The sequence below is a fragment of the Ambystoma mexicanum genome, chromosome 9 (genome assembly GCF_040938575.1).
Source record: "Ambystoma mexicanum isolate Mex_15411 chromosome 9, UKY_AmexF1_1, whole genome shotgun sequence".
Taxonomy (NCBI): Eukaryota; Metazoa; Chordata; class Amphibia; order Caudata; family Ambystomatidae; genus Ambystoma; species Ambystoma mexicanum.
This window is the reverse complement of record NC_090931.1, coordinates 249,177,309-249,205,080: the sequence shown is the minus strand read 5'-3', so window position 1 is coordinate 249,205,080 and position 27,772 is coordinate 249,177,309. Positions and strand designations below refer to the sequence as shown.

At 46.2% G+C, this 27,772-nt stretch overlaps 1 protein-coding gene across 2 annotated transcripts in view; it reads right to left on the bottom strand.

Moving 5' to 3' along the window:
* The window catches only part of FEZ1 (fasciculation and elongation protein zeta 1), a 341,418-nt gene extending 327,108 nt beyond the window's left edge, over positions 1-14,310 (bottom strand). The window contains exon 1 of one of the 2 annotated variants that reach the window (XM_069614549.1): positions 14,016-14,310. The gene's annotated coding sequence lies outside the window, so the exon portion shown is untranslated. The remainder of the gene's footprint in view (positions 1-14,015) is intronic. The other variant, XM_069614550.1, reaches the window with a different exon arrangement.
* Positions 14,311-27,772: the final 13,462 nt, after the last annotated feature.

Genomic DNA, 27,772 nt, shown 5'->3' with positions numbered 1-27,772 from the left:
TATGCTGCCTTTGGGCCCTTGTTCCGCTGAAATCAAGCCAGTATAAATGGGTCAGCATTGCCATGCACATTTCTGACCACGGTGCAGAACAGTGCACAGATCCTTCAGTATGGGATTCCCCACACAGGGGTCCATGGGCAGCCCAGGATGTCCTCATGTAACCTTATTGGAATAGTCAGATGCACACGGATAATCACAGAAAGACTGCCTGCCAATCAGGATGAGGGTGCTGGAAAGGCAGGTATTATTATTACTGAACTCAATGATACTGGGAAAGATGAAAGGAGGAGGGATTTGAGTTTGCAATCTGCTGGTTACATTTAGATATCTGCAGCAGGGACATAAAGGATCTAAACAATGAAAAGCAACAAAAGAAATACAGGTGAACCTTCTTGGTTGTTCTACCTCGACCCCCGGGCCACCCTCACTGCCCCGCATGATGTTCTCTAGAGCCATTTTACCAAACCCGATTCTCCTTCAAAGGCACCAACCTATGAGTCTGCAATCAACATTTCTCCACAGCCTACTCCACCTATGTCAATGCCAGTTCCAGATCTGTGCCCATGTTGGGTTTTAGCTATTAGGTGGAGCTTTAGCACCATCGATCATGGGTCTGCAACCTTTGGCTCTCCAGATGTTTTAGACTACAACTCACATCAGCTATAGGCAATGTTGTCAATGGTAAGGGATCATGGGAGTTGCAGTCCCAAACATCTGGATACCCACAGGTTGCACACCCTATAAGCTCAAGCAGGTGCATTTCAGTATAGAGACAGGTGGGATGTGAGGAGGGGCACATAGCTTGTGGGTGTTGTTTGAATCTTTACCCACCCATTGACTACTCTTGGAAATCTGATTATTTTGGCCTTTGCCACCTATTCAAGTAACATCATATATATGGCCTGCCAGTGTTATTTCTAAGCAGTCTTCTGGGGATTAATGACTTAATTGCAACTGTAAATGAGCTGTTTGTGTAATAAAAATGTTTTAAACAAGTGTGCCTTCAGCCACTTGGTTTATAAGCAATATGTGTGTCCGAGCATTTGTGTTCCTTGCAACAAATTCCTGTTAAAAACAAGCATGAGCAAAGCCAACAGTTGTGGCTTGTGTATATGTATTAGAAAGGTATTAGCCAGGCACTGACATTATATCCTCAGATACTCACATCCGTTTTGCAGCTTTTGCAATTGCATAGCCAGGTAGTACCAGTATGGCAGCGCCTAGCAAATGCCTATCCCATGTCTACACAAAAGTCAAAACTGTGGGCTTTGCCACAGCTTGTTTATTTCCAACATTGTCTGCCTTCTGACGTCTTTCTGGATTAACAACTCTTGCTCTTTTCCTATCCCCACGTGTGATTTTTTTGTTTTTTTTCTATTTACAAGCATGTGAGTGCACGAGAAATATAAAATATGTTTTTATATTTCTAGTGCAAGGGGGCAGCCTGCACTATAAATAGAAAAAATATGCTTTTATTTCCAGAGTGAGCAGCCAGATCCTATTAGTAACAGGGGCGTGAGCGGTCCGAGACAATTAAAAGAGAAAAACGCTTTTTAGATTCTAACCAGAGTAGGCACACTCACCGTAGAAATTGAAAAGATACCTTACCTTTTTCAAGTGCAACGGGCAGGCCAGCGATAGAAATAGAAAATGTGTTTTTCTTTTTCCCGCTGGGGTGCACGCGCTAGAAAGGAAAAATGTTCAGCGCCACTTTGAGCAGAATTCTGCAAGTGGCATAGAGCGCTATCATGGGGAGGGTAAAGAGGTGGCAGGAAGGAAAGGTAAGATCGTCTCAAGGAAAGTTCAGGATGCTTTGCCAAACCCGCCCCTCACCTCCCACATTTAATCTGCAAATATTTGCGAGGTATGAGATTTTTTTAAGAGATGACTTGTGAATATTCTTTTTTTCACGTGTGGTCCATTTGGGCAGCTCTGTCCTTGGGTACATGAACAATGCTCTAGGTGAGTCTACCTCTGTCTGTGCACCCAATAGACTTCTAGATCTTTCAACTGCCATGGCACTCTGTTGAGGGTCTTTGAGGTCCATGAATAGGAGAACTGCAAGATTCACCTAATTTTTGGTGTCTCCCCAGGTTTTCTATGCCCCAAATTCTTTACCCTGCACTTGGTGGGTTTAAACCTTAGCTGCCGCCTTCATGATCACTCTTTAATGTTTCTTCGTCCCTCGTGATTCTTCAGTCACGTTTGAGGGATCAACCCTGCTGTGGCTATCAGAGTGATCTGAAAAGAGCTACCTGTCTGATCACGCCAAATGATCCTGTGTGTCTCAAAATGTGATGCCATTCACTCGCATTTCTCTGCCATGGCTACACAATAGTAGTGGTGTCGCGTATGGCATATTTGCATAGGTGGTAACGTATCAACCAAAGCCAAATAACACTTTTTTGATAACAAATCAATGAAAACGCTAGTGTACTTGTCTTCACATGTTTCTTTTAATGATCTTATTTTGTTCAGCGGAATGTAAGTGATTACAAGATTAAAGTATATCAACACCAAATATATCTCTCGTAAATACGGAAGCTACTGAACTAAAGCGTGTGTTGTTTTTGCTGACATCTCTTTTTAACAGTTTAGTTTCTGATATCTGGCTTCCGATTGAAGCCAGATATGATTTTTTCCCAAAGCTCAGTTGAATATCTCTAAGAAGCCAAATCTAAGAAGATTCCTAGTACAAATCTTGTGAACACAATGTTTTTGTGTTCAATGGACCAACTGCACGGAGGCATTCTGGGATAAGTGCGTTCTGGGTCAGATATGATCTCTTCTCACTTTCCATCACTATATCCTTTGCCATGGATCAATAGCTCTGCTCTTCCCTCTCTCTTCCTTTTGCACTCCCTGTCTCCTTTCTCGCAAAGGCTTGGCCTTTCTTTTTTTCTTTATTGTGCAATTTCTGGTTATTTGTAAACCTTAAGCACATACCTAAATTTAAAATGTATCCTAATACAATGTTAATCACATTTCACTACATATATAATACTCCATCATAATAGTTTTTGAAATTCTTTCCATATAAAAAAGCTGAGGCCGACACTATCATTGAATCCACACTATAAAGAAGAGACCAAAATTGATCCAGGTCAATGTTCTATATTTCGGTAACAAATTTGCTATAGCCTTTTACATAGATTTTTTTCATGACTGCTCAAGTGGTAAGCATATGTCGTACGGACTCTATTTTGCCATGCCATAGGTGACGATGCCTGTCTTCCAATTGAGTTTCTTTCCATGCCCCCCAAGAGTTCCTCAGTCTGAATCAAGTGCAATCGCATTAGTAACATGAAGCGTTTCAGTTCGTGCAAACTGTGCTTAGCCAGATAAAATCGAGGGCTGGCAAATGGGAAACTTTGGATAGCAAATTCACTAGGTCTTCTGATCTTTGCAGTTTTATCGCCATTACGCACTTTGTCCCGAAGACAAGATTTTTTTTCACTAATGTTTCTATGTTAGGAGATGTCAGAGCCACCTGTAGCGGGATATCCAGAATAGCCAAAGAGTATAGTGCCCATTATTTTAGTTCATTGTAGAACCCGTTTTTGCACTGCTTTTCCTTTTGAACCTTTCCAATTAGTGATTGTAATGGATTCCTATTTATAGCTCTAGAAGTGGTGCTTAGATATAACAAAGTATGTTGTGTTAACCACATTCAGTGGAGGGAGATTACGCCATACTTCAATCTCAAAGCCTTCACCGGTGTGGAGGTGGTTAAAGTGAAGAAAGACGTTAAGATGTTTCCCTCAACCCTATCCAGCCAAGTGACAAAGCTACCAGAGAGCACAGAGAGAGCATATATAATGGCCGGCGTAATGCTGACTCGATAGATTTCCAACATTACCATCACATTTTGCCCACCCTGCTGCACTATATACTGCTTTATAACACACCATTTCCTCCATATTCTGGGGAACTTCAAACGCTCATAAACATTTCCAGTGGGTTTTAATTAATGACAAAGCCCAGATAGCAAAAGTCCTCTACTATAGACAAGATGGTATCCTTAATTTCCCAATTACAGGAGGTTTTGTTTGGTATAGCTCCACCAAGACACATCATTTTGGATTTTGAAATGTTAATGACATTAGGTTTCTTTCCGCATATTTCTGTAGTGTCACCATTTAGCGTTGAAGTCCGATTTGGGTCCGATCAAATAGGATGGTGCCATCTGCGTACGTCAGACAGGCAATGGGAACGCCATGAATTTTAAGTGGAAAGTTATGGGCTGATTTGATGAAATGAGTCATATCAGACACATATGCAACGTATAACATAGGCGCCAATGCGCAGCCTTGCTTTAGTCCACAGTTAGAATAGTTCAAGCCTGTCAGCTCACCATCCTGGTTTAATCATACCACAATCGAAGTGTGTGTGTACAGTAGTTTACTGAACTATCACAGTTGTGGTTCGATTCCCCAAAACATCAATTTCCTCCACATTTGGCTGGTGTGAGACTAGATTGAATGGTTTACTGAAGTCAATATAACAAAAGAATAGATTCTGGGAGGCAGCTGTTGCTTCTGCCATTGAGTATTGCAGGGAGGCGATGCTGTTGATAGTACTATAGGATTTCGTAAATCCCGTTTGAGAGGGACCTGATAGGTCCTTTTCTGCTGTCGACCTCAGTTTTCTTAAAAGTATAGTGGCAAACATTGTCTGACTACAGTCCATCATGGCCAGTAGCCGGTAATTTGATGGAACAAGTTGACCAACTTTTTTGAAAACCGGTATAAGTATGGACTTTGTCCAGCTATTAGGTAGACGGCCTGTAGTCTCAATTACTTTGAAAATATTAAATAATATATTCAACCAGAATTGTGGATTAGCTTTACAAAATACATTCGGTATTCCGTCAGACCCTGGAGCTCTTGAAGACTTTTAGTTGTTTATTATGTTACAAATATCATCTGGGTCGTAATCCTCTAGTATGGTGTAATCTTAGTAGGGGAGTTGCCAGTCTGCTTATCCTCTGTCTGGTCGGGATATAATTCAGTGACATAAGAATTCAAGGTGCTATCAGCAATAGGATTTAATTCCACCACACTGAGATTTGCTTTGGCGTTATTAAAACAAGCCCAACATTAATTTGTATTGTTAGTTTTAAGTAATCCGTATAATATAATAATAGCCACTTAGTGTTATGTAAATATCAGTAATGCATCCGCAGCCAATTCTTATATTGTGTTTTAAGGACAGTTACCTGCACAGTTTTTTCAATTTTTGAGTAGCAATGGGTGTCCCTAACTTCAGCTCTTGCTTTACGCTAAAGGAATTTCCACTGCTGTATTAATGTGTCAAACGGTGCTGACTTTCATGGTTTCCCGTTGCTTTGTTTATAACCATCTGGGTGCAATGCCCAACTTTTTCTGCCATTGCTTGCATTTTCCAGTGGGTATGGGTCATCCATTTAAGGAACTCATCTTGATTAAAGTGTATGCGCCCGTTAACTTCTTTTATTTTTGCCCCTGTCCAAATGATACGGTTGCCCTGGTTGTTAATTCTTGCACTGCTGTTATAGTACATAATTGGTTGTTGCAACTGTCCATGAAAGCAGGCACTGATTGCTTGTCTTATTTGAATGTATTTGTATGTCAACACAGCTTGTAGATGTCTCAGCATCTGTGAAAAGATGGCCTATATGTGAACGGCCTATATGTGAACGTGCATGGCCATTTCTCCGGGTAGAGGTGGCCTCTTGATTGTTCTCCTGTTTAAAAAATAAAGATCGTAACGTGTGTGATTTAAAAAACAGCCAATTCCGATCCAGCCCGCCATGCACGTGCTTATTCAAGTGTATGTTCTTTAAATTTATATCCCCAGCAATCAATACTCCACACAATACAATGAGGATATTTTTCATACCAGCTTATGAGAACCTCCTTCATGGCCCTCTGTGTGATTTTAGTATACACACCCATTGGAGGGGGGTGATATTTGCTCACTATTAGGATCTTCCACGCTGTATTGTTTTTCATACTAAATATAGCACTAAGAAACTGCGGGTATTGATATGTTCAGCAAATGGTTCATTTAGGAACCTTGTTTACATCCAATAGCCAGGCCACCCTGAGCTCTACCTCTAACAGGTGGTACGGCTAAGTTATGCCGAATTGTATATCCATCAATCTTGAAGGGGTATGTGGACCATGTCTCCTGCAAGAGGAACAGGATTGCCCCTACCAAAGACTCGTGCCCGTATGAATGTACTAGGAAGGAGCTTGGCCTTTCTACCTTCATCTCAAATTGTCATCTTTTCACCCAGGACCCCCTTTCACTTTTTTCCACTGTCCCAACTTAACAGCAGTGTACTGCCAACTTCCACTTCTCCTTTGCTTTTAGCTCTGCGCCTTCACTGCTATGCACGCCTCTCACATTGATTTGATTGCTTTGCACTTATTGAGGACGTGGTCTTCGATCAAAACACATACGGTGGTGCAACAGTAGGATCCAGGGCAATCTCACCAGGGGGCTGTTTCTTCAACGGAAAGTGGATCAGGTGCTGTTAGGGATGGAGTAGAAACATTAAATGGAGACAGACAGGGACAGGCAAGGGACGTTAACAGAGGGATGTCAGTGTAATTACAACAATGGTAGAGAAGACAGGGAACCCCGGGGGACACAGATTAGAGTAGGGAGTTTTTCCATGTGAAGAGGATGGAGCTTGAGGATCGCCTTGAATTTATGAATGAACGAAAGGGGTAGGGAGGTCCAGTTGTGGGTGTGGGTAGGGAGAATGACGTTAATTTTGAGGAACCATCAGGTGGGAGAAGGACAATGGCATGCAATGTGTGATGTAGTTCATTGTGGGTGATGGAATAAGCCATGTGGATGGAGCTAGCCCATTAATAGTTTTGATGACCAGTAGCAGAAACGTGTGGAGGGAAAGGTTGTGCATAGAGAGAGAGCCTACGGGGAGGTGGTGGGGAGATGTGGGTGAAGAATGACAGAGATAGTAGAGGGTGTGGGTTGCAGAATGGGGAATGTTATTGAGGAGGGTCAAGCTGTGGGTAAGTTGACTAACTCCATGAGTGGAGATGTAAGGTGAGAAAGAAGACCTACATGGTGAGTCTGGGCAGAAATAGTAGCCGCAGTGTTTCCAAGTATGGTCTAGAACGCTTCATATCTCAGACCACCCCCTCCTTTTCTACTAGTTCTGTTTAGACTCTTTTTCTAACCCACATCCCTCTTTCTCCTCACAGACTTATCCTCTCCTTCCTAGTTTTGAAACATTCTACCCACTCCTCTGTGCATTTTTTCCTTACCTCCATAGTTCTTTTCCCCCTCTCCATCCCTTTCTTCTCTAGATCTGATCCCCTCTACCCCACTCCTCTATGACCTTCTCTTGTCTGTACCCTGCCACTTGATCCCCAATCTTTTGTTCCCTCTTGTTCCCCTACTCTCACTGAGTCCCCACCACTCCACCCTATTATAATCATAATTGTTCTTTTATAACGTGCATGATATCAGCGAGTGGTTTCTAAGCGCAGGATCGGGATTCGAACCTGTGCTGCTGTGCATTGTGTTGCTTCCAAGACAAAAGTGTTGCCACTGAGATATCCTTCCGCTCCTTCCTGTTATGCTTTCCTCCCCAGTTTGTTTCCTCTCTCACCCACTCTTTCTTTTTTCGGCCATAATAACATGAATATAGTAATATTTGGTGTTTCAAATAGTGCTACATGCCAGAACCTCCAGTTTCAGAGTGTGTAGTAACAGGTGTTATTACCATCATTATTACCCACGTTTTTGGTACTCAGATTATGAACTTGGAAGGATAAAGGCATGAGTCAGCCTGAAGGAGTATCAAACCTTTATGTGAGTGGCAGCTGCTCCTCATCGCACACTTCATGCTCCTTCGAGGTTTCCAAACTTCTTAGTGACCTTACTCCTTTCCTACCTAGTTCTGTTACTCTCCTGCCCATTCCCCTCTCCTCTTCTCCTTTCCCCCCTGGTTCTGGGTCTCCTTCTACCACTCCTCTGTTCCATTCTTCTATTTGCTCTGTGCATCTATGTATGCTCCTCTCATCCCCTTTTACCCTTTCTCCTTTCTACCCTAGCTCTGCTCCTCTGGCTCTCTCCTCTATACCTTTGTCTTTTCCTCCCTTCTTTCACCCCTTTCCTCACTCTTCTGTTTCCTTGTTCTACTCTTGCTCACACTCCTGGCATGTTGTCATTTCCTCCATAGCTCTGCATCACTGTGCTTCGCACTGCTTTTTCTTCCTCCTTTTCACCCTCCTCTTGCTCACACTCCTCTGCACCCTTCTCGTTTCCTCCCTAGTTCTGCTGATCTCTCCTCCACACATCTGTCGCTTTTACCTTTCTAACTCTGCTATTTCAGTCGCTATTCACTTTTTAAGTCTTTCTCAGTTCTCAATCATTCCAATCCTTCTTTCACTCTCTTCCCTTAATCCTCTCAACCCCTCACCTCTATCGTGCTTCTCACCACTTTCTCTTTCTGTATGATGCCTTATTTTCTCTCCTCACACCTTTTACTCCCTTCCGCTCTCACTGCCGTCCCAGATTCCTGAGGTCCCCTTTTGCCTCTTTTTCTTGATAATTTTTTGCTTATAGCCCTTTCTGTTAATCCCACGATGTATTTCTGCAATGCTCATATCCTCTCCTTTTGCACTATTTTTTCACTCTTCCCCGAATCTGCCACACAATGCCCTCAATCTCTCCCTCCTTCCCTCCTTCCTTTCCTCCCTCCCTCCCTCCCTCCCTCCTTCCTTCCTTCCTTCCTTCATCCCTCCCTCCCTCTCACCCTCCCTCCCTCTCACCCTATGGCACTTTGGAAGGCATCCACTACATATATCTGGAGTTGACCACATCGTCACAGATGCTCATCCTAGCAGATCTATGCAGCCGTCATCCTTCGCAGGTCAATAAAATGAGTACCATTAAGTTTGGTAACAACAAATATCGTCGACCTGTCTATAGTGCCAAGATGCTCTCCCGAGGGTGAACGTCATGGGCGTAGGACATAGCATTTATCCCCCCAGAATATGTAATTGTGCACAGTACACTGTGTCTCTGCCACAGACAGTTAACTAAAAAGTCAAGCCACACTGAGTATTTTCCTGCTTTTAACTTTTCAGAACCCCTAGCACCAGCCAAGCCGTCAAACATTGTTAAATGCGCAGTACAGACCTTTTACTTTACTTTACTTTATTACATTTATATAGCGCACCATAAACCCGGAGGTGTGAGGGCGCATACAGTACGTACAACATAAAACATAAAGTTACAACTATCAACATATGTAGGACATATCATATGGCAGACCTAGGAGAAATGGAATAGACATGAATAGAGATACACATCACGTTATCAGGTTACACAGGGAAGAACCTCTGGGGAGATATTTGCATCTTCTTAAGAAAGCGGCTAAGGGGCTACTCCCACAACCCACTATGATGCAGTCACTGTCAGGTTGTGTACACCAGTCACCGAAGACCAGTATACGCATGATCTTCAAATCCGACGGTCTGACTACACCAGGTCCTGTCCTCTGTCGAAACCAAGCAAGGACCTTATAGCGTAATGCTTGTCTTGACTCTGTGATTTCAGCCTTCGGAATGTTAGTAATCAAGTTCCTATCATCCATGATGAAGTCATGGGAGCTATTGGCCTGAAATCTAGGCATCTGTGATTTCCTTAGATGCAGGTTTCGCAAAGCTAACCTTTTGAAGTTGGCATTCACTTATATCAGAGGTTTAACTGTTTTGTCATCAGAATGGATAGTCAATAATGCAAGGGGTTTTTCTTGTCTTAACCCTTTGGTTTCAGAACTGGATGTTTTCACCCTCTCCTTGGCTGCAGATGTTAACCCCTTGGATACCAGAGACACCTCAGTAAGATGGACAGTTTGTGAAGCTTGGTCTCTCTGTTCCTTTTCCATGCTGACTTGACAAGAGTTATCCAGGTTCATCAAGTGTGACCAAATAGCAGGACTGCCATGCACTTTAGTCTGTGACACAACGTTCGTACCAGATTGGCGTAAATCTGCTACTCAATCATTCAAAGAGTCAACCAATGGACCCAAATCAAAAGGGCTGGTACATAATAAAAGCTCTTTAGCATTTAGCAATACTGGCCATAAGAATAGGCCATTGCGGGGATGGGACACACACTGGCTGTGTGGCCGTAGCTGGCAAAGAAGTTACATTTGTTGAATCCAAAGTATCAGATTCAACATTAATATCCACAGAAAAAGGACCGCTCGCACCAGTCTTCAGTGATGGACTACTCCCACCGCCACCCTTCTCAGCTAGCTCCATAGCTTTTGGCTGCAGTCCTGCAGTAGAGAAGGGACATTTGCGGGACCCGAGGCACCTTTATTTATAGTTTTCTTAATGTTTGTTTACAGGCTGTAATACCCACCTGCTTCCTCTGACCCACACCCTCCACTCCCATTTATAACCCCCTACCCTTTATTAAATGTGTTTGGACAGCGGTTCCTCGTGCTATTTTATGTGTTGTTCTCAGTAGTGCTCAGGGACACACTCGTAAAGTGTGTGACCTCACTCTTTGTCCGCCTGTCTCACTGTAATGTCAGAGTTACATAGGGTCACCCCACCCATCGCACACATGTGTGTCATGTGTGCATGCTGTCAATATTATTATTGTAATTAAAACCTGAGTCATATTGAAATTGGACCAGATTATTACATTGTGGCGCCACAGCTGTGGAGCCGGGGTTAAGCGATCATACATGTGCAGCAGCCCATGCTGCGAATATCATATAGCACTGGCCTACTTATCATGCTGAAGGAGACGCAAAGCATGGAATGTAAGCTATGTGGTACTCAGCCTAGAGGTTTATGTCATGCCTTTCATGCTGGCATGCATTGCCAACGTAATAACCTGTATTTCTAATCACAGTGGGCCTGTAGTTGGTACCTTGCGTGGATGCCTGTGGCCTCTTGCCATGCAAGTTCACCCGAGGTGACAATACTATATGGACAAGCATGCTTCTCCGCCCAATGAAGCCCTAATCTCCGGTGAGTCCAACTGCCTGCTAATCCCCAAAAAGCCATGCAAGAGCCAAGGCCTAGGGTCCAAACAATTGGCCTCAACCGCTTGCCAGATCTGGAGTACCTTAAAGAAGGTACAACATGCCCCGAAATTTGCTTTCTTTCAGGGCAAAAGTCAAGACCCCTTTGTTCTAACACGACACCCAGGAGTAACCACTTCTGGAATCTGCCAAAGCGCCATGAACCAATTAAGCTAAGCAGTGAGCGCTCTAAACATAAATACAAAAATAGACATGTAAATGGACTATCAATGCTTGCAACAGGACTCCACCGCCTGCGAGAGCCTCTGGGCACTGCCCCTGTGTACCCAACAACTTTGGGTGCTCAAAGAATGACATGTACCTCTATAGGTCCATCATTGGGCATATAGGTGCAAGCTTTTACAATACACCCTGGGGTAATGAAGATTTAGGCTATTGCAACACTTGGAACAACTGCTTAAGTCAAACCATGTTGTAACACTGTGAGCACAGGATAAGTCGCTAATATTAATAATTGGTATTCTTATATAGCTCTTCATGTAGATTCCTCTTACTTCTAAGCACTTGTACTAGTAGGTGTTGTTACCCAACAATTTAATGCTACTCAATGTATCAACTGTGAGAGGATGAATGGCTGGGTCAGTCCTACCGTAGCACTCGAACTACGAAGCGCATGGAACATGGAACTCAGAAGGGGATGCGAAAGAGACGTTGACCACTAATATAGGTTGCTTGATTAGCATTGAGTGGCATGAAAACCTGTTTGTCTTCTGAAAGAGTGACACCTACTTGGAGCAGTCCCAGCAGCAAGGAAGGTGTGGACCAATACAGACATGAGAGGAAAACAGGGCATTCTGGAGTAAACTCTGGGGCATTTGTCCCTGCCTAGTAGGCTGGGACCCGTGCAGACATTGTGGGCCTTCGCTTTCTTTGAACTTTATGGGCACTGTCTGCAAATTGGTGTGTGAAGTGTTTCTCAAGTGCGCCCGGCAAAGGCTGTGTGGGCACATGGGAAATGCATGATAAATGTGGATGGCACCGAAACTAAATCATGTCCCCGGTGCTGTTGGATCCCAATGCCTTTCCGGTGATAGACAAGAGGCTCAAATGATTGAGTACAGAATGTGTGCTTTCAGGACTTGGAGGGATGTCTCTGGTACCAATAAAGCCCATCCAATCAAAGTGAGCGTTGGTCATCCCCCTCTGAGCCCAGAACAGTAATTACCCAGGCCTTCAGTGAGATTAACTCATCTTTTATTACATGCTGGGGGACCCTGTAGCACTTTCCCCTCTCCCCCCACTTCTTTGTCACTGCACTTGCATGTTCCCAATATCCCAAAGCCTAGCATTACTGCTGTTTGGTTTATTATTTATTTATTGCCTTTCCATTGTTTATTTGTTCCCTTGCTTCCTTCCCTTTTGCCTTGTGGCACTTTATAACACTGTTTTTGTTGTATAAGTGCCATATAAATATCCAATAAATAAATAAATAACTGCTCAATACAGGAGACCAGTCTCTAAGCGTGGGACCGGGATTCAAACCTGTGTTGCTCTGCGTTATCTTGCTTCCACAACAAATGTGTTGCCCCTCAGCTATCCTCCCAGCCCATATGGCTACTAATCGCAGTGTCGAGTACATCCATCTAAGGGGGGGGGGTACATTGGAGCTCAGGCGAAGTCGACGACGGATCCCTAGCATGCTGCCCCGTGCCAGTATTGGTGATTTAGGTCTGCATAATAAATCCCCAAGGTGTCCCTTGTCCCCCCAAGATTATATGTGTCTCCCACGCCCCTGGTGAACGTGGGCTCTACAGATAGACCTGAAGTTTTGCTTTCGGTCTTTCTTATCTTACTGGCCACTCCATTAACACTCCTCCCTCCCACTCGTTCTAGGCCTCCCTCACTGACCTCTCTTTGCTCCGGTGACACTCTCTTAATCCCTGGGTCTGCCTCCCTTTGCTTCCCCTCCCTCGGTTGTCCTTCTTCCATGGCCCCTCTCCTTTTCGATTGGCCACACTCCTCATCCATCTAACTGAAAGGAGGCTGTCAGACTGCAGGTCCACTGGATGGTGGACAGAATTACTAGCCAATGCTGCATGAGGTAAATAGCCCCCAAACCTGACACGGAAGCACCCCGTGACCAATGGGCCAAATAAAGCCACGCGCCTCCAGATGACCGAAAAAATAAAATAACAATGGCTGCAATTCAGAAGGGCTGAGTTAGGGAAACGGGTGAAGAGCAGCGCTACGAGGCGATTTGTTATGTGGCTTACGCGATATGATGGGGAGGGGGGGGGCTGGGGGAGCGGTGCAGGATTTATTTTATTAGCACGTGTAAGCATAAGCTTAAAAGATTCCAACGCGCGGATAATCCGTGTGTAGCCGTCAGTACCCGATGCTGAGAAGGCGGCTCAGACAATGGCTTGGATAATTCTGCACCCACTGACTGCGAGGTGGAGCTCAGCCTCTCAGAACAATCCCCTGCCCCTCCTGGACAGGTACCCGGCCCCTCAAGCAAACCCCTGCCTCTGCTGGCCGGGCAAGAACCCAACCTCATCTCCAGACCGCCTGCCTGCTCTCAACAACAACTCGACCTCTCATCTCATCCTGTCACACTAGTTCCCGTGAACAAAAAAACAGCATCTTCGGCGTGCGGAGTGGTGGGGGTGGGGGGAATTGGCAGGGTGCTCTGGGTTCGTGGGGATATAAGGGGAAGCCTGATTTCCTATTTCCTTTAAACCGGGGTCTCCTTCCAGAGATGACCAGAGCCCTCTTGGGGGTAAGGGGGAGGGGGTGCTCCGGTGCGCATCATTTGTTTATCCCGTCTTGTCTCCATTCAGCAGGACCTGCAAGCAAGCGAGAGGCGCATCCTAGGACGCTATACTAGAAGGTCGTCCTAAAAGCAGCACGACACGCGACCCCATACTCCCTCGCCCTGCTTCCCATGCCCTGCATCTAGGCCTGCCGCATCCCTGGTGCCACCTACCATCAACAACCCGGACGTTGGCTCCGTTGCTGGGCTCTTCCTCCCATCCTCTCCGCGCTCTGGGTCCTTCAGTGCTGGAGCTGGAGGCACAGCCCCTCCCCAGCATCTCATGAATATTCATCAGCTCAGAAGCGCTGCTGACAAAAGCGAGGAGCGCCAGCAGGGGAGGCAGCAGAGGCAGGCTGCAGACAGGCAGGGGCATGCCGTCAGGGGCATGCAGAGGTAGGCTGCAGACAGGCAGGGGAGGCAGTAGAGGCAGGCTGCAGCCAGGCAGGGGAGGCAGCAGAGGCAGGCTGCAGCCAGGCAGGGGAGGCAGCAGAGGCAGGCTGCAGCCAGGCAGGGGCATGCAGAGGCAGGCTGTAGCCAGGCAGGGGCATGCAGAGGCAGGTTGCAACCAGGCAGGGGAGGCAGCAGAGGCAGGCTACAGCCAGGCAGGGGCATTCAGAGGCAGGCTGCAGCCAGGCAGGGGCATGCAAACAGGCAGGGGCATGCATAGGCAGGCTGCAGCCAGGCAGGGGAGGCAGCAGAAGCAGGCTGCAGCCAGGCAGGGGCAAGCAGGGGCAGGCTGCAGCCAGGCATGAGCATGCAGAGGTAGGCTGCAGCCAGGCAGGGGAGGCAGCAGAGGCAGGCTGCAGCCAGGCAGGGGCATGCAGAGTCAGGCTGCAGCCAGGCAGGGGCATGCAGAAGCAGGCTGCTGCCAGGCAGAGAAGACAGCAGAGGCAGGCTGCAGCCAGACAGGGGCATGCTGAGGCAGGCTGCAGCCAGCCAGGGCCATGCAGAGGCAGGCTGCAGCTAGGCAGGGGCATGCAGAGTCAGGGATACAGCAAGCACACAAATAGCTTTGGGGCGTATGTGTTGAGCAGGTTTTCTGCGTTCACATGCGTATACGCAGGCAGATGTTATGTTACTCACAGTCACCACCAATGTGGTCTTACGGTGCTGAGGCTTGTCTGAACTGTGGCGTATTGTGCCCAAAGCCCAGGCATCCAGACCTTAGTGTGAGCCGGAAACAGAGCAAAGGGTAGGGAAAGAGGTGGGGTATATCAGGTGCAGGAACAACACAGCAACACGCATTGGCAACAGTTTGGGCTTTTCTTTAGGCATGGGAAAGGCACTTGCAGGCACTGTCCTAGTGATGGTAGCAGGTGAAACATTGTGAGAGTACCTGGTCAGCAAATCCCCCAAAATGTCGAAAATAAATGTACTTATAGTATAATTGTTTAAATTTGACCTTTACTAAAATGTCATGCATCCCAAAACGTCAAATAACTATACCATACTATCCCATTATAGCGAACAGGGGAAGCAGGGGTGGCGAGCGTGTCGCCCGCCTTCCTTGTTCTTTATAATGGGACCGGGGGCTGCAAAGGTGTCCCCCACTTTAGTTAAATCAAAAACCAGGCAGGGGGGAAATTATATATTTTTTTTTAAAAAGGAACCTGTGGCAACAGTTCCCATCCACAGAAGTGAAGGTAACTGGCGGCGCAGTTAGACACGGGAGTCAGTGGCAAACTTCTTTGTGGGCCGCCAAAAGGTAAGCAGGGCGGGTGGGTGTAGTGGGTAGGGGGATGTGGGGAAACCTAATCTGAATGATTAATCCACAGAGCGCTTTTCAAATGTAACCTTTTTTAATTGGTAATTTCACGCTGCGGTGTAACCACGTTCATGGATAGTGCCAGGCAAATGCCTACTACTTATACACATGCCAGCATTGTTGGCTTTGCCAATGCCTGTTTTTGACAGGACTTTAGTGAAGGCCAAGCATAGGGCTTATAAAGCAAGTGGCTGAAGGCAGACTTGCTTAAGACATTTTTATTACACCAGTAACAAGTTTACAGCTCCAATTAAGTCATGAACTCTCAGAGGACAGCTTTGAAAATAGCATAGAATACAAAACATAAGAAAGCATGGCATTTCAAAGCAGAGCAGATCATAACAAGGGCAGTACAACATAACCACATAGCAAAAACATGAAATGACATAGCATACATGCCAAATAGTAATGTAAGGACTTTGAAGCTGCTGCCCCCGGCTCTCGAGCTTTTGCAACGTGAGATTTCAAGGAGTGAGTTGTTGCTAGACCTGAGTGATCTGGTGTAGGATTTTTACGTGATTGAGTTGTTGATGTATTTGGGGGCTTTATTGGCAATGCATGTGTGTGTAATCATAAGGTTTTCAATATGATTCTCGCCTTAATGGCTAACCAGTGGTTTTCTCTCCTGATGTTGGAGATGTGATCAGTCATTTTTATTCCTAGTGCTGCTCGCAGGGCTTTGTTCTGCATAAGTTGGAGTTTGGTCAAGTTAGCGTTAGACGTGCCTAGGAGGAGTACATTGCAGTAGTCTCATTTAGAGAGTATTAGTGCTCTCACTAGGGTGACGCATTTTTTGGGCGTGAGGAATTTTTGACTTAGAGATTTGAGCTTGGAGGTGTATGAGGTGGCTGAAGAGAAGGCATTTACTTGTTTTGTCATAGTTAGATTAGCGTCTAGGTAGACGCTGAGGGTTTTGACCTGTTTGAGTACTGGGATCTCAGTGCCATCTATGATGAAAGATGCATAGTGTTAAGCGACTTCAATTCAGCAATCCCACTAAGTCAGTGCCTCGTCTGGGACGCCCAAGGGAACCCCTTATTTATATATTTTTATGACAAGTTATACTCTGGATGATAAACCCTTATATAACACCCCTCTCTTAGAATCCCCCTGACCGCACTGAGCCAAGAAGTAGGTTTGTTTTGCAAATTAAAAAGGTTTATTTGAAAAATTAAACAATAGATATATATCACAATTTTATAATAAATTAATATTTGATATCACACTTAGACATATGACAGTGAGTGATCAACAATGGATGATGTTATACTAGCACACTGGTTTAATTACTTAGGAGTAGTATAGAGGATAAGGTAGCTGAGAATGCTTTATATGGTACAAGGAAATGCAAGGTGGAAAAGAAGCAACGCAGAAATAATTTGATATGACTTCAGCGAAAGATAATATGATTACTTTTCTCTGAAAATTCACTCCCCCCCTATGCAATGTAAGGAGATGGAAGTAACACACACAGTCTTCAGGAATACAATCACAGTACAATCCGAATTCAGTTCCCACCTAGCAAGCTTAGAGAAACAGGGATGATTTCAAACACAAGCAAAGTACTTTAAATGTGGTAAGCAAAGAAGGGAAAAATAGGCTAAAAATGATTTTAATTCCCTCTAAAGGTTCAGGGTGAGTGAGAGATACTTTAAATCAGTTCAGGCCAGCCCTATCAATGATTCAGGGATGGTTACCAGGTTGAAAACGGAATTCCGTAATGGAAGCAAAAGACATATTTTTACACGTGGCTGAAATGAAGCAAAATGTCAAATCGCGGCAATTTAGTCGCGTGCGTCGAGCGCAATTACGGAGGAACCATAAGGAGTAGCAAGTCGGTTTAGAGCTTGTTGGAAAGCTTAGAATATCAGCTTTGAAATAAATAAATCTCGCTTCTATCACAAACGGTTCAAGAGATACGGACGCTTTTGTGAAGGTAGATTCTCAAAATAAAAGTAAAGCTCAGAATGACAGATGCAAATTGTGCAGCTTTGAATCAACAGGAGGGACACGATTTCTATGATGCAGTTCTCAATAGGTTAAAATAGTTTGAATTGGATTATTTTAAACTAAGAGATTGGTTTTGCACAGTTCTGGCTGAGTACTCACACTATATTTTGTACAGGAATGCGACTTCATCACGGATCGGGTCAGTATTGGCTGCGGTTCTCTCGCCACTGGGTACTGGTTCTGCGCACAGCGACCTGGGTCAGCTCTCAGCACTGCACAGCGATCTGGTCTCTCTGGATCTCTGGTCTCCCTGAGATTGATGGATTTGAAGTCTGGAGTCTCCCGGCAAAGCGTCCCGCAAGAAAGTGGAAAGTGAATGTCCCTGTCTGGCTTCCAGTGGCTCTTTTTATGTCTTTTGAAAATGGGTGTGGATGATAACTTTCTTTGCCCAACCCACTCACGATTTGATAGGTCAAGGATTTCTCTTTGACCTGATTTGAGAAGGAAGCAGCGAGTCAGAGTGAGTCAGAGTCTTAGAGTCTATTGAAGAAACGCCCCTTTGCTTTTACCTTAGAAAATCCTTTTCATAACTAAACATATTTCCCAGATACACAAGTGGTTGACATTACATGTACAGATTGTAGATGACTTAAGGTACATTCTTGTTCAACTCTGATCTTCCTAAGAGCTTGCATTCAAAAATGACAACTTATTTTCGTTTTTAATTGGTTTACCAATATCGGACGTTTACCAAAAATGGCACAAATGTACACCGCCTTTCTACACATATTCCAGTAAATTTTCATTTTTCTAGCGTGAACCCGGTGTCTGCAATCTCCATAATTCATGGGGTTTTGCCTCAGAACATGGTACAGAGTTGAGTTTAGACTCAAATTGTAGGTACATTTCCACATTCCTGTCATCTGGTTACAATTAGTTATCAGTGTTTTTATAAAACATATATTTGCCTTCAATTCAATTCACAAAAAGTGCCTGGGTCCGCCCCCAGAAGCTTGGTGAGTCAGAGATCACATGTCTGGCTTCTCCCACAGCAGTGTGTTGACAGTAAACACCTAAAATCTGCATACCCTTTCAATGGAAAGAGTCTCTTTTGTTGCCTGAGGTCAGCAGACCAGGGGGCCACTCTGCATTTGGTTAGCATGACCATGTGATCTCCTGGGCTGTTGCTGGTAAGGGCTGGTGTGAATGCTTCCCATGGACAGAGGCCCTTTGAACTGTTTTAATTGAATCAGACTGCCTCCTGGGAACAAACCTTTGAAGTCCCAGCTAGCTCCGGATGCTGTTTAGCTTCTGCAATACAGGTCCCCAGTCAGAGTTTAGACCGCTAGCGCCGGTTTGTGGAAAATGCCGGTACTGCACCTATTTTTGGGATCTGTCTTGAATTAATACATTTCCAAAAGGAAGGATTTTGCTTGATAGTATATGATCCTTGCTTGACATGGCATTGATGTGGATCTGTAGTAGAGTAAAGTAAAACACTCAACCATAGTTGGATTTTTGTTTGGTGGTTGCGGGCCCATGATCTTAGCAATTTTTGACATTAATAAAAACGGGTTTTGAACAGAACCTTCTTTCTTTGCACTGGCGGGTGGCAGGTCAGGGGACCATTTTGCTGTGCGCAAAACTGCACGGTTCTCCAGGATTCTGGCGCAAATTTTGGCTTTTCCGCCCTCTTGGATTTCCTAAGCCCACAGCACCAATTGTTGCAGCATAATAGTCCAAACATGGGTCAGGACACCCAACAAGCCCCCCCGCCCGACTGCACTTTGATTTCGAGTCGAGGGGGAGTCGGGTGCAAAGGATGTTTTGATCCACACGCTGGTATGTCCGCATCATCTTCTTCCAATTCCGCAGATGGCACAGTTCAGCATCTTTTCCTCCATCCGGTTGGATCGATCGGTTCTCCTCGCCTGTCCTGATGGACGTATTGGGCGGTACTGGGCGTATCGGATCTTTGCTCCCGGTCCCCAGGTCGTTCTCCTTGGTCAGTCTCCATGGTTTCATCTCTCCTAGGATGATAAAGCAAAGCGGCAAAACACATTCCTAGACATTTTTCCACCACTATTAATGGTGTGTCGAACATATACATTTTATACATCCGGATACATTTTGCAGTCTTATTTTAGAAAACAAGATATAACAGGAAACATTTTCATACCAGAATCATGATATTTTGGAGACTATATGCTGGATATTTTAGGGTTGGAACTGAATTACTCTGGAGCGGCCCCCTCTGGGATTCCAGAGGATTCCTCCAGTTGCTGCAGAGTGTGCCTGGGATGGCAACACTTTAGCTGATTTATATATACCCACTTGTCTTCCCCTTCCGCCAGACTACCTTTGGGAATGCAGATCTTATAAGCTACTGGGGAGATCTTGTCTATAATTTCGAATGGTCCCTTCCATGTAGGCAAACATTTTCGCTGTTTGGCCTGGTTTCTTTGGAAATTGTATAGATAGACCCGGTCTCCCACATTATATACTTTCCTGGAAGTTTTCAAATTGTAATGGGTCTTCATGCTATCAGCTGATCTTTCTAGATTCCGCTGAGCATAGGCAAAAGCATGTTGAAGGTGTTTCCTTAAATTCTCCACATACTCATGAGTTGTGGAGGCATTTATCAATGTCTGCTCTTGGGTCCTTTAGAGCAAATGCTGGGGAAGCAAGATCTTGCATCCAGTCATCAGCTCAAACTGTGACATTTTGGTTGCAGATGAAGGGGTAGATCTGATGGCCATTAGGACCAGAGGTAATCGGATATCCCAACTTGGCCCAGAATCTGCCACAAACTTTTTTAATATGCTCACAATGGTTCTGTTGTATCTCTCCACTGCACCAGAAGAAGCCGGCAGGTAAGCAACATGTAGCTTCCTTTTGACCCCCAGTATCTCGCACATCTTAGTCATTACTTTGCTGGTAAAATGGCTACCTCTGTCTGACTCAATCCTTTGAGGTAGACCAAAACGGGAAAAGATGTGGTTAATCAACAGGGCAGCTGCTGTTTCTGCCTTGCAGATTGGGGCCGGGAGACATTCCACCCACTTGGTAAACAAGCAGGTGACTGTCAACATGTACTTGTTTCCTCTAGACGAGCGAATCACAGGGCCTACGAAGTTGATTTGCAAATCTGACCATGGCAGTGTCATCCCCCTCTTTTGGAGAGGCGCACGGTGTGTGAGGGATGATGGCTGAAATTGTGCACACACAAGACACCCCTTTAAGTATTGGTCGAGGTCCTGTCCCATGTGTGGCCAGTATGCAACCTCTCTTAAGATCTCGAGTGTTGTATGAAACCCCCTATGACCGGCTGTGGCCGCATCATGGCCGTGACTTAACATCAAGCTTCGGAATGAGGTAGGAACCACCCACTGATCATGGCCAGTTTGGGATTTCCTTACCAACAAACCGTCTTGGATTCGGAACATCTTTGGACATTTCATCAACACTCTAAGGTCATCCTTCCCAATGTAATCGGTATCCGTCAGGGGAAAGTTCTCAGGGTCCTCAATGTGTTGGTAAAACTTACCAATTATTGGATCCCCCTTCTGAGCCGTAATTAAATCAGCATCAGGGGTCTCCTTACTCCATTGTGCAGTTGAAAGATCATTGTGAGCATTTGTCTGGGACCTAGTGATAGCCGTGACCTGGATTTCCCCCAACAGGGACTCAATCTCTATTAGATCCCCTTGGATGGCCCCGGTTTTGGCCAGCTGATCAGCTAAGTCATTTCCAGTTTTGTTGTCTGGTCCCTCTACTTTGGAATGACCCTTGATCTTTTTCCAGTAGATGGTCATCCCATTCGATGTGACCAGATCATCAATATTTTGGATTAACTTCCCATGTTTCAGGGGTTTTTTGTTAGCACATAGCATGCCTCTGGTTTTCCAATTGACCAGGTACTCCACGGACCCGTTCCGTACATAATCCGAATCTGTGATTATGACCAGTTTGTGGAGTCAATGTTGGACAGCAGTGAGGATGGCTTGATGCAGAGCCATCAACTCTGCTACTTGACTACTTCGGGGACCGATTTTGTACCCAGCGGAGGGTTCTGGGGACTCATTCACCCATGCATTCCCTACGCCGGCCACCAGTTCTTTTTCCCCGTTGTTGTCAACATGTTAAGAGCATCCATCCACATAGACAGTGGGCATTCCCTCACACTTGTCTTCTTCAAAGACTTTGTGTGGGGAATTAAGGTATGCCTCCATGTTGTCCTTGATTTTTAGACTTTCGTCCTCGAGACAGTTTTCTCTGGCACAATCATGCAATGTCAGCCAGACCTTGCGCGAGGGGACTCTTCTTGTTTTGGCCATATCTGACCTCCACAGGAAAGCCTTGCATTGACAGAATCCAGGAAGTAATTCGGGAATTACTCACATTTCCGGCCCAGATTCTGTCACTTTGGAGATATTGCAGAGGCTGGTGTGGCGTCTCCACTATGATGTGTTCCCCCTGGATGAACGGATGGTAATTCTTCAATGCCCACACCGTTGCCAGGAGTGCCTTTTCACAATCGTTGAATTTTTCCTCCACAGAGGATAAAGTTTTGCTCGCATAGGAGATTACTTTATTGACCTTGTCATGCTTTTGGTATAATACTGCCGTCAAGCCCGTATTAGAGAACCCTGTCTCCAGGAAGAACTCCTTGTTTCTAACAGGGTAAGCTAGGCAAGGCGCTTGTGAGAGGCTTCTTTTGAGTTGTCTTACTGCCTTGGATTGTTCTGGACCCCGTTCCCACTTGACCCCCCGTTCAAGAGATGAATCAGGGGTCTGGTGATCTCTACATAGCCCTCAATGAACTTTCTGCTGTAATTAGTCAGTCCAAGGAGGCTCCTTATTTCCTGCAGAGTTGTGGGGTCGTTCAGTTTCTGAAGTGCGTCCACTTTCTTTTCCCGGGGACAGAGACCCTGAGGAGTAATCTCATGCCCCAAGAAATTGACACAGGTTCTACACCACTGCGCTTTCTGAAAGGAAAGTTTTGCTCCGGCGGCCCTCAACTGTGTCAGAACATAACGGATCACTGCTATGTGTTCTTCCACAGATGAACTTTTGATGAGGACATCATCTACATAAGCCAGGTTACCCCTCGCACCCAGGTCGGGCATGGCCTTATGTAGGAAAATGTTGAAATCATTGCTGGAGTTGAGGTATGCGAAGGGAGTCCGGGTCCATGTGTACTGCTGGCCCCCAAAGGTAAAAGCCAGTTTGTATTGGTCCTCCCTACTGACAGGCACAGTCCAGTATCCATTGGTCAGGTCTATTGCAGTGAATACCGGTGACCCCTGAATCTGGGCCAGCCCTTGGTCAATGTAAGGCAGAGGCCATCGGGAAGTATGGACCCATTTGTTGAGCTCCCTAAGGTCGGCGCAGAGTCTCCACTGGCCGTTTGGCTTCAATATTCCCAGCACCGGATTATTGAAGGTGCTGTGTACTGGACGGATTATCCCCCAGGACTCAAGGTTCTTAATTATTTCAGTAAGGGACTCCATGGATGCAAGAGGCAAACGATATTGCTTCACAAACACTGGAGTCATGCCAGGGTCCGTGGGAATTGTTGTTGTGTGGATGTCGGTGCAACCACAGTCATATGAGTCTACCGCAAAGAGATCTTGGAAATCCAAGAAAACTTGTTTCAGCTTTTGCTTCTGTTCCAGAGTCACACAGGGATCAGCTAGGTTGACTCTCTCTTCCACCATCTGCCTGAAGCCTGGAAAGACTTCTGGTTTTGCTATCTCAGCGGCCTCCTCCAGCTGGGTGGAGAAGTCCCTGGTCAGAGTGTTCATTTGGACCGGAGGCTTCAGGTGGGAAAGGCAGCCCTCATGGACCTGCAAAATCACCTCATCCCCTCTGAAGTCACAAGTCACATCTTCCTTACCATAAGGGCAAGAAGTGTACACCAGGAAGTTCCCCCCATGCCGGGTAAAGATCCTGTCTGGTGTTGTATTGTCATCACTGTCACTGTCAAAACAGTCCTTGGGGATTGGTCCTAACAGTTCATTTCCTAAATCAATGGAGAAATGTCGTTCATCAACCGCCATTCCAATAATGGTGCCTGCGGCTAGAGTAATACTCTATAAGTCGCTGTTATCCACCTCTATTGGAATGGTGTCATGTTCTATGTTGTCTAATGGTGTTGGGTTTACCCCCAACCCTTGCTGTTGGAGAGAAGCATTTAGATGAATATAAGCATCAGGGTTTTTCAATTTTTGTCCTCTTTTAACTTTCACTTCCAGGGAGAATTGTCGGGTCCTTTCTGGGATGGTGACTTCCTCTTTAATCTGAATTTCAACCTCATAAGGTAGCAATTGAGCTGACCTAAATGCTTTTTCTGGATCCTCAAAGCCCATGGGATTATCCGCTAATCGGGACCAAGCTTTGAAGTTTATTAGGTGCAAACTAATGGCAAAGCGATTGAGAATATCACTGCCTAAGTGAAAGGCGGCAGTGAAGTCTCGCACGACCCAAGAATTATGGACTATGCTCTGGTTGCCAATGGAGATTTTGAGCATACACCTGCTTGACAGGAGATGTTTGGAATTGGGTGTTTCCAGATCCATTTCCCATTTGTCTATCAGTTTGAATGTGGGAATGGCTGGATCTTTTGGGAGTTGGCGGAACATGGCTTCGCTGATGAAGCTCTTACCGTTGTTCACACACACTCGGGCGAGAACAGAGTCCTTCCCATCATTTAACTGAACAGGGATGAACAACTGCTCTCCAATTTGCTGAATATCAGCCAGGCTCTGAGCTGGTTTCACATCTTTCTGGAGTATAGGAGTGGGAGTGTCTGATTGTGGATTGGTAAATAATTTCAGAGTGTTTCCTTCCAGTGTGGAATACCACCTTAAACTGGAAGGAAGGTTGATTTTCAGAAATAGAGAGGACCCCCCATCACCAGTATGTTGTCCTACTGCTATTACTGTCACGTCTGGAATTTAGTTGTTCTGGAAGTGAAATTCTACTTGGTCAGATTTTCGTTCAACCATGTGGCACGTGCCGTTTAAACTAACATGGTTGACACTCTGCTTTAATTTTATTGGTCGGCTAGTCTGGGTCCAGAGGACCTTGTTTACGCAATCTATTAGGGGTGACAACCTTCTCAGGAGGTCATTCCCTAGTAAACAAGGGGTGCCCTCTGGAGTCACTACTATGACCGGGTGTTTCACCTTGTGTCGCCCAAATTTGATGTCCAAATCTGCAGTCCCCTCGACGGGAATTTCCTTCCGGTCAAAGTTCTGGAGTTGTCCAGGAAGAGAGGTGAGGGGAATTTGGTACTTCTCCCCCCTAGCTGAATTCAGTTCATCAAAAGCCCTTCTGGACAGAAGGGTAGCTTGAGATCCAGTGTCCACCAGTGCCAAAATTGTACCCTGCCCCTGTACTTGTACCGGGGCATAGTATCTCCCCTCCTTCTCCTCAAGGGGGCACAGATAATGCACATTTTGGGACAACTGGTGGGCTAATTTTCTGGTTTTGGACATTGGGAGAGAAGAGATTTGGGCAGAATTCTGTGGAGAGTCGTGGGAATCTGCAAGAAAAAGTTGGCAACTTGAAATGGTTTTGGGTTTTCCTGGTTCCGGTTCTGGGCCACCCCCCCCCCTTTTTGGAGGCAGTCACCAGGATGGGTTTGAACCAGAGGTTTTCAGTCTTGTTGGTTCTGGGATAGAATGATGGGTGGTGATAGCTCAATCCTCACATCTACCCAGTCTGGGTTGGAATCCCTTGGGACCCATTTTTCCTTGGGAGGAGTTCCCCCATCTCTGAAGAAGAAAATCCTTTTCCCAGGAACCTCTGGGGATCCCTCTCCCTCAGACCTGTACCTCCTCCACAAAATGGGTCTGTTTGGGTCCTTTGTTTCTCCTACCCCCCCTCTGTTCCTTGGGTGGCATACTTTCAGGGGAAGAAGATTTTGTTTCCGTTTCCTTGTTTTCCAGGGGCTGTTTACAAGTTGGGAAGGAAGCTTCCTCCAAGGCTTTACACCCCCCTTCCCCTTGTGCCTCCTCCCTGGGAACCGGTGGGTTATCGGGGTGCTGCCCCCGTCATTGTTCTGGAGCACCAGGTCCAGAGTTTGGGGCATTCTGCGGTGGCATGCTCATCTGAGGGTTCTGTTGAGCCCTCAGTATGTGACCCAGATCCCGTGCCATATTTTGCACCTGGCGCTCAAGTTGGGAAACCCGCTCAGGCTGATACGGGGCTCTATTTTCTCCCCTGGGCTGATCCCGGGAAGGGTAGCTATCCCTTCTCTGGTAGTACCCCTGGTTGGGAAGATTTTGGTACCCCTCCACCCTTGGCCTCCCCTCTCCCAGATTGGGTTGTCTGGGCTCAGGGAATTGGGGAAAGAAGAACGGATGATTTTGGGGCTGGAAGTTGGGTGGATACCTGGGGAACAAGTTCTGCCCAGGATTTGGTGAATTTCTGCCCTCCTGGGGGAAATGTGGAGGGAAGTTCCCTGGGTTGGGCGCTTGGTTGGATACCCCCCCTTGGGCCGGAGGAGTCCACACATAACCCAGGATTGGACTGTTTCCCTTATAGCGGGGACTTACATAGTCAGGGGACCGGGGGACCCCATTTGTGGGACTACCTCCTTGACTCCCTGTCTGTGACTGGCCCGAGGGCCTTCTGGGCTGTGAATTATTTGGTGCAGGCAGGTTTTTAGGTCCCCCCATCTCCAAATCTAAAACGGGGGCAACCTTTACCTCTGCCACCTTGCCAGCAGCAGGGGTGCTGTTGGTTTTGGGGTTTTTGGGCTGATTCTTATTTTCCACCGGTTTCTGCACCTCATAGATGCGGGTGGCTTGCTCAATGACCCAGTCTAAAGATATTTTCTCGTGAAAATCTCTCACGAGCTGGGTCATTATGTATTTGGGGAGAGCATGGAAAAATGTGTTGATGAATTCTCTGCTGTCCGTGCGCACCCTTCTGGTGGTCTGCGCAAAGGCACGCTTCAATTCTTGCACGAATTCTTGTGGGGCCTGATCCTCCCCACATTGCAAATTGTAGGCTGCCTTGCGAGCCTCTTGGGGTTTCCGGTGAACTGAAAAATGTTTCAAGATGGCCGCCCTATATGTGGACCATCTTGAATGGTTTTGGTCCTCCAGCTCCGCAAAGAAACTGGAGTATTCTGGGGAGAATGTCCATTTGACATACTGAATGCAGCTACTGCTGTCCTTCAAATGGAAAGTCTCCATCATTTGCTCATAGAGCTCCAAGTGTTCCCAAACAGAATACTTGGCGTTCTTGTGATAAGGCGTGATGACACTCCTTATTGCCTTGATCTGCTTTAAGGGGTCCTTAAGCAAGGCCCTTTTTGCCTTTTTGGCCTTTTTAGTTCGGGTAACCCTGGTCCACTCATCCTCTGACTCAGAGGCACTGCTCCCAGAGGTGCCCGTCTGATCTTCCAGGTTTTCCCGGATTCTGCGAGCCCGGGCATGGCTGGCAGAATGTGGGGACCTGGTCTCCTGTGTCCTGGGCCGCTCAGAGGAGTCTTCAGATCCCTCCTTGCTGCCAGGATTTGATGGCTACCCCCCCCCCACTGACCTAACTGGGCAGAGGTTTTCAGGATGCCCTTAGTGGGCCTACTCTCCTGGGGTTCCCCACTAAATTGCACTGTGCTTAGGTGCCCATACCCGGATGCCCACCCATCCATTCCTGGGAGGTACTGGCCTATGAACCCCATACTTTTGGCCGGATAGTAATCTGCCCTCCCTGTGGCCCTGTGCTCATGTGCACCAGGGAAAATGGGGGTGGCAGAGTCCAAGGACTGGGAGAGATGAAGGCCTCTGGTACTAGGGCTCCTGAGGTTATGCTCAGGTGTTTCCCTTTCCCAGCGAACTTCATCTCTGTCAGCCCCTGCTCCCTGTTGCAATGCAAGAGCCTGCACTTTCAGTTCCTCAGTTAAGGCCTTACTAGACTCTATTAGTCTCTCCTGCATGGCTACCTATTTCTGGAGCCTATCATTGTGCTGACAGAGAGCCCCATCCTCTCTCTGTGCCTCCTGATTGGTCCTGGAATACTGGGCCAGTCTTTGCTGCAGGAAGGTTACCTCCTGAGTCCCATCCCTACTGGCCTGCTCCTTTCTTGCCAGAGCATCTTCCACCCTCCTGGTGTGCTCTAACAAGTTCTGATGCTCTTTTCGGAGGTCACCCAGCCCCTGGAGGGCCAGGTGATTTCCTTCAATTTTTTCTTTTAATTG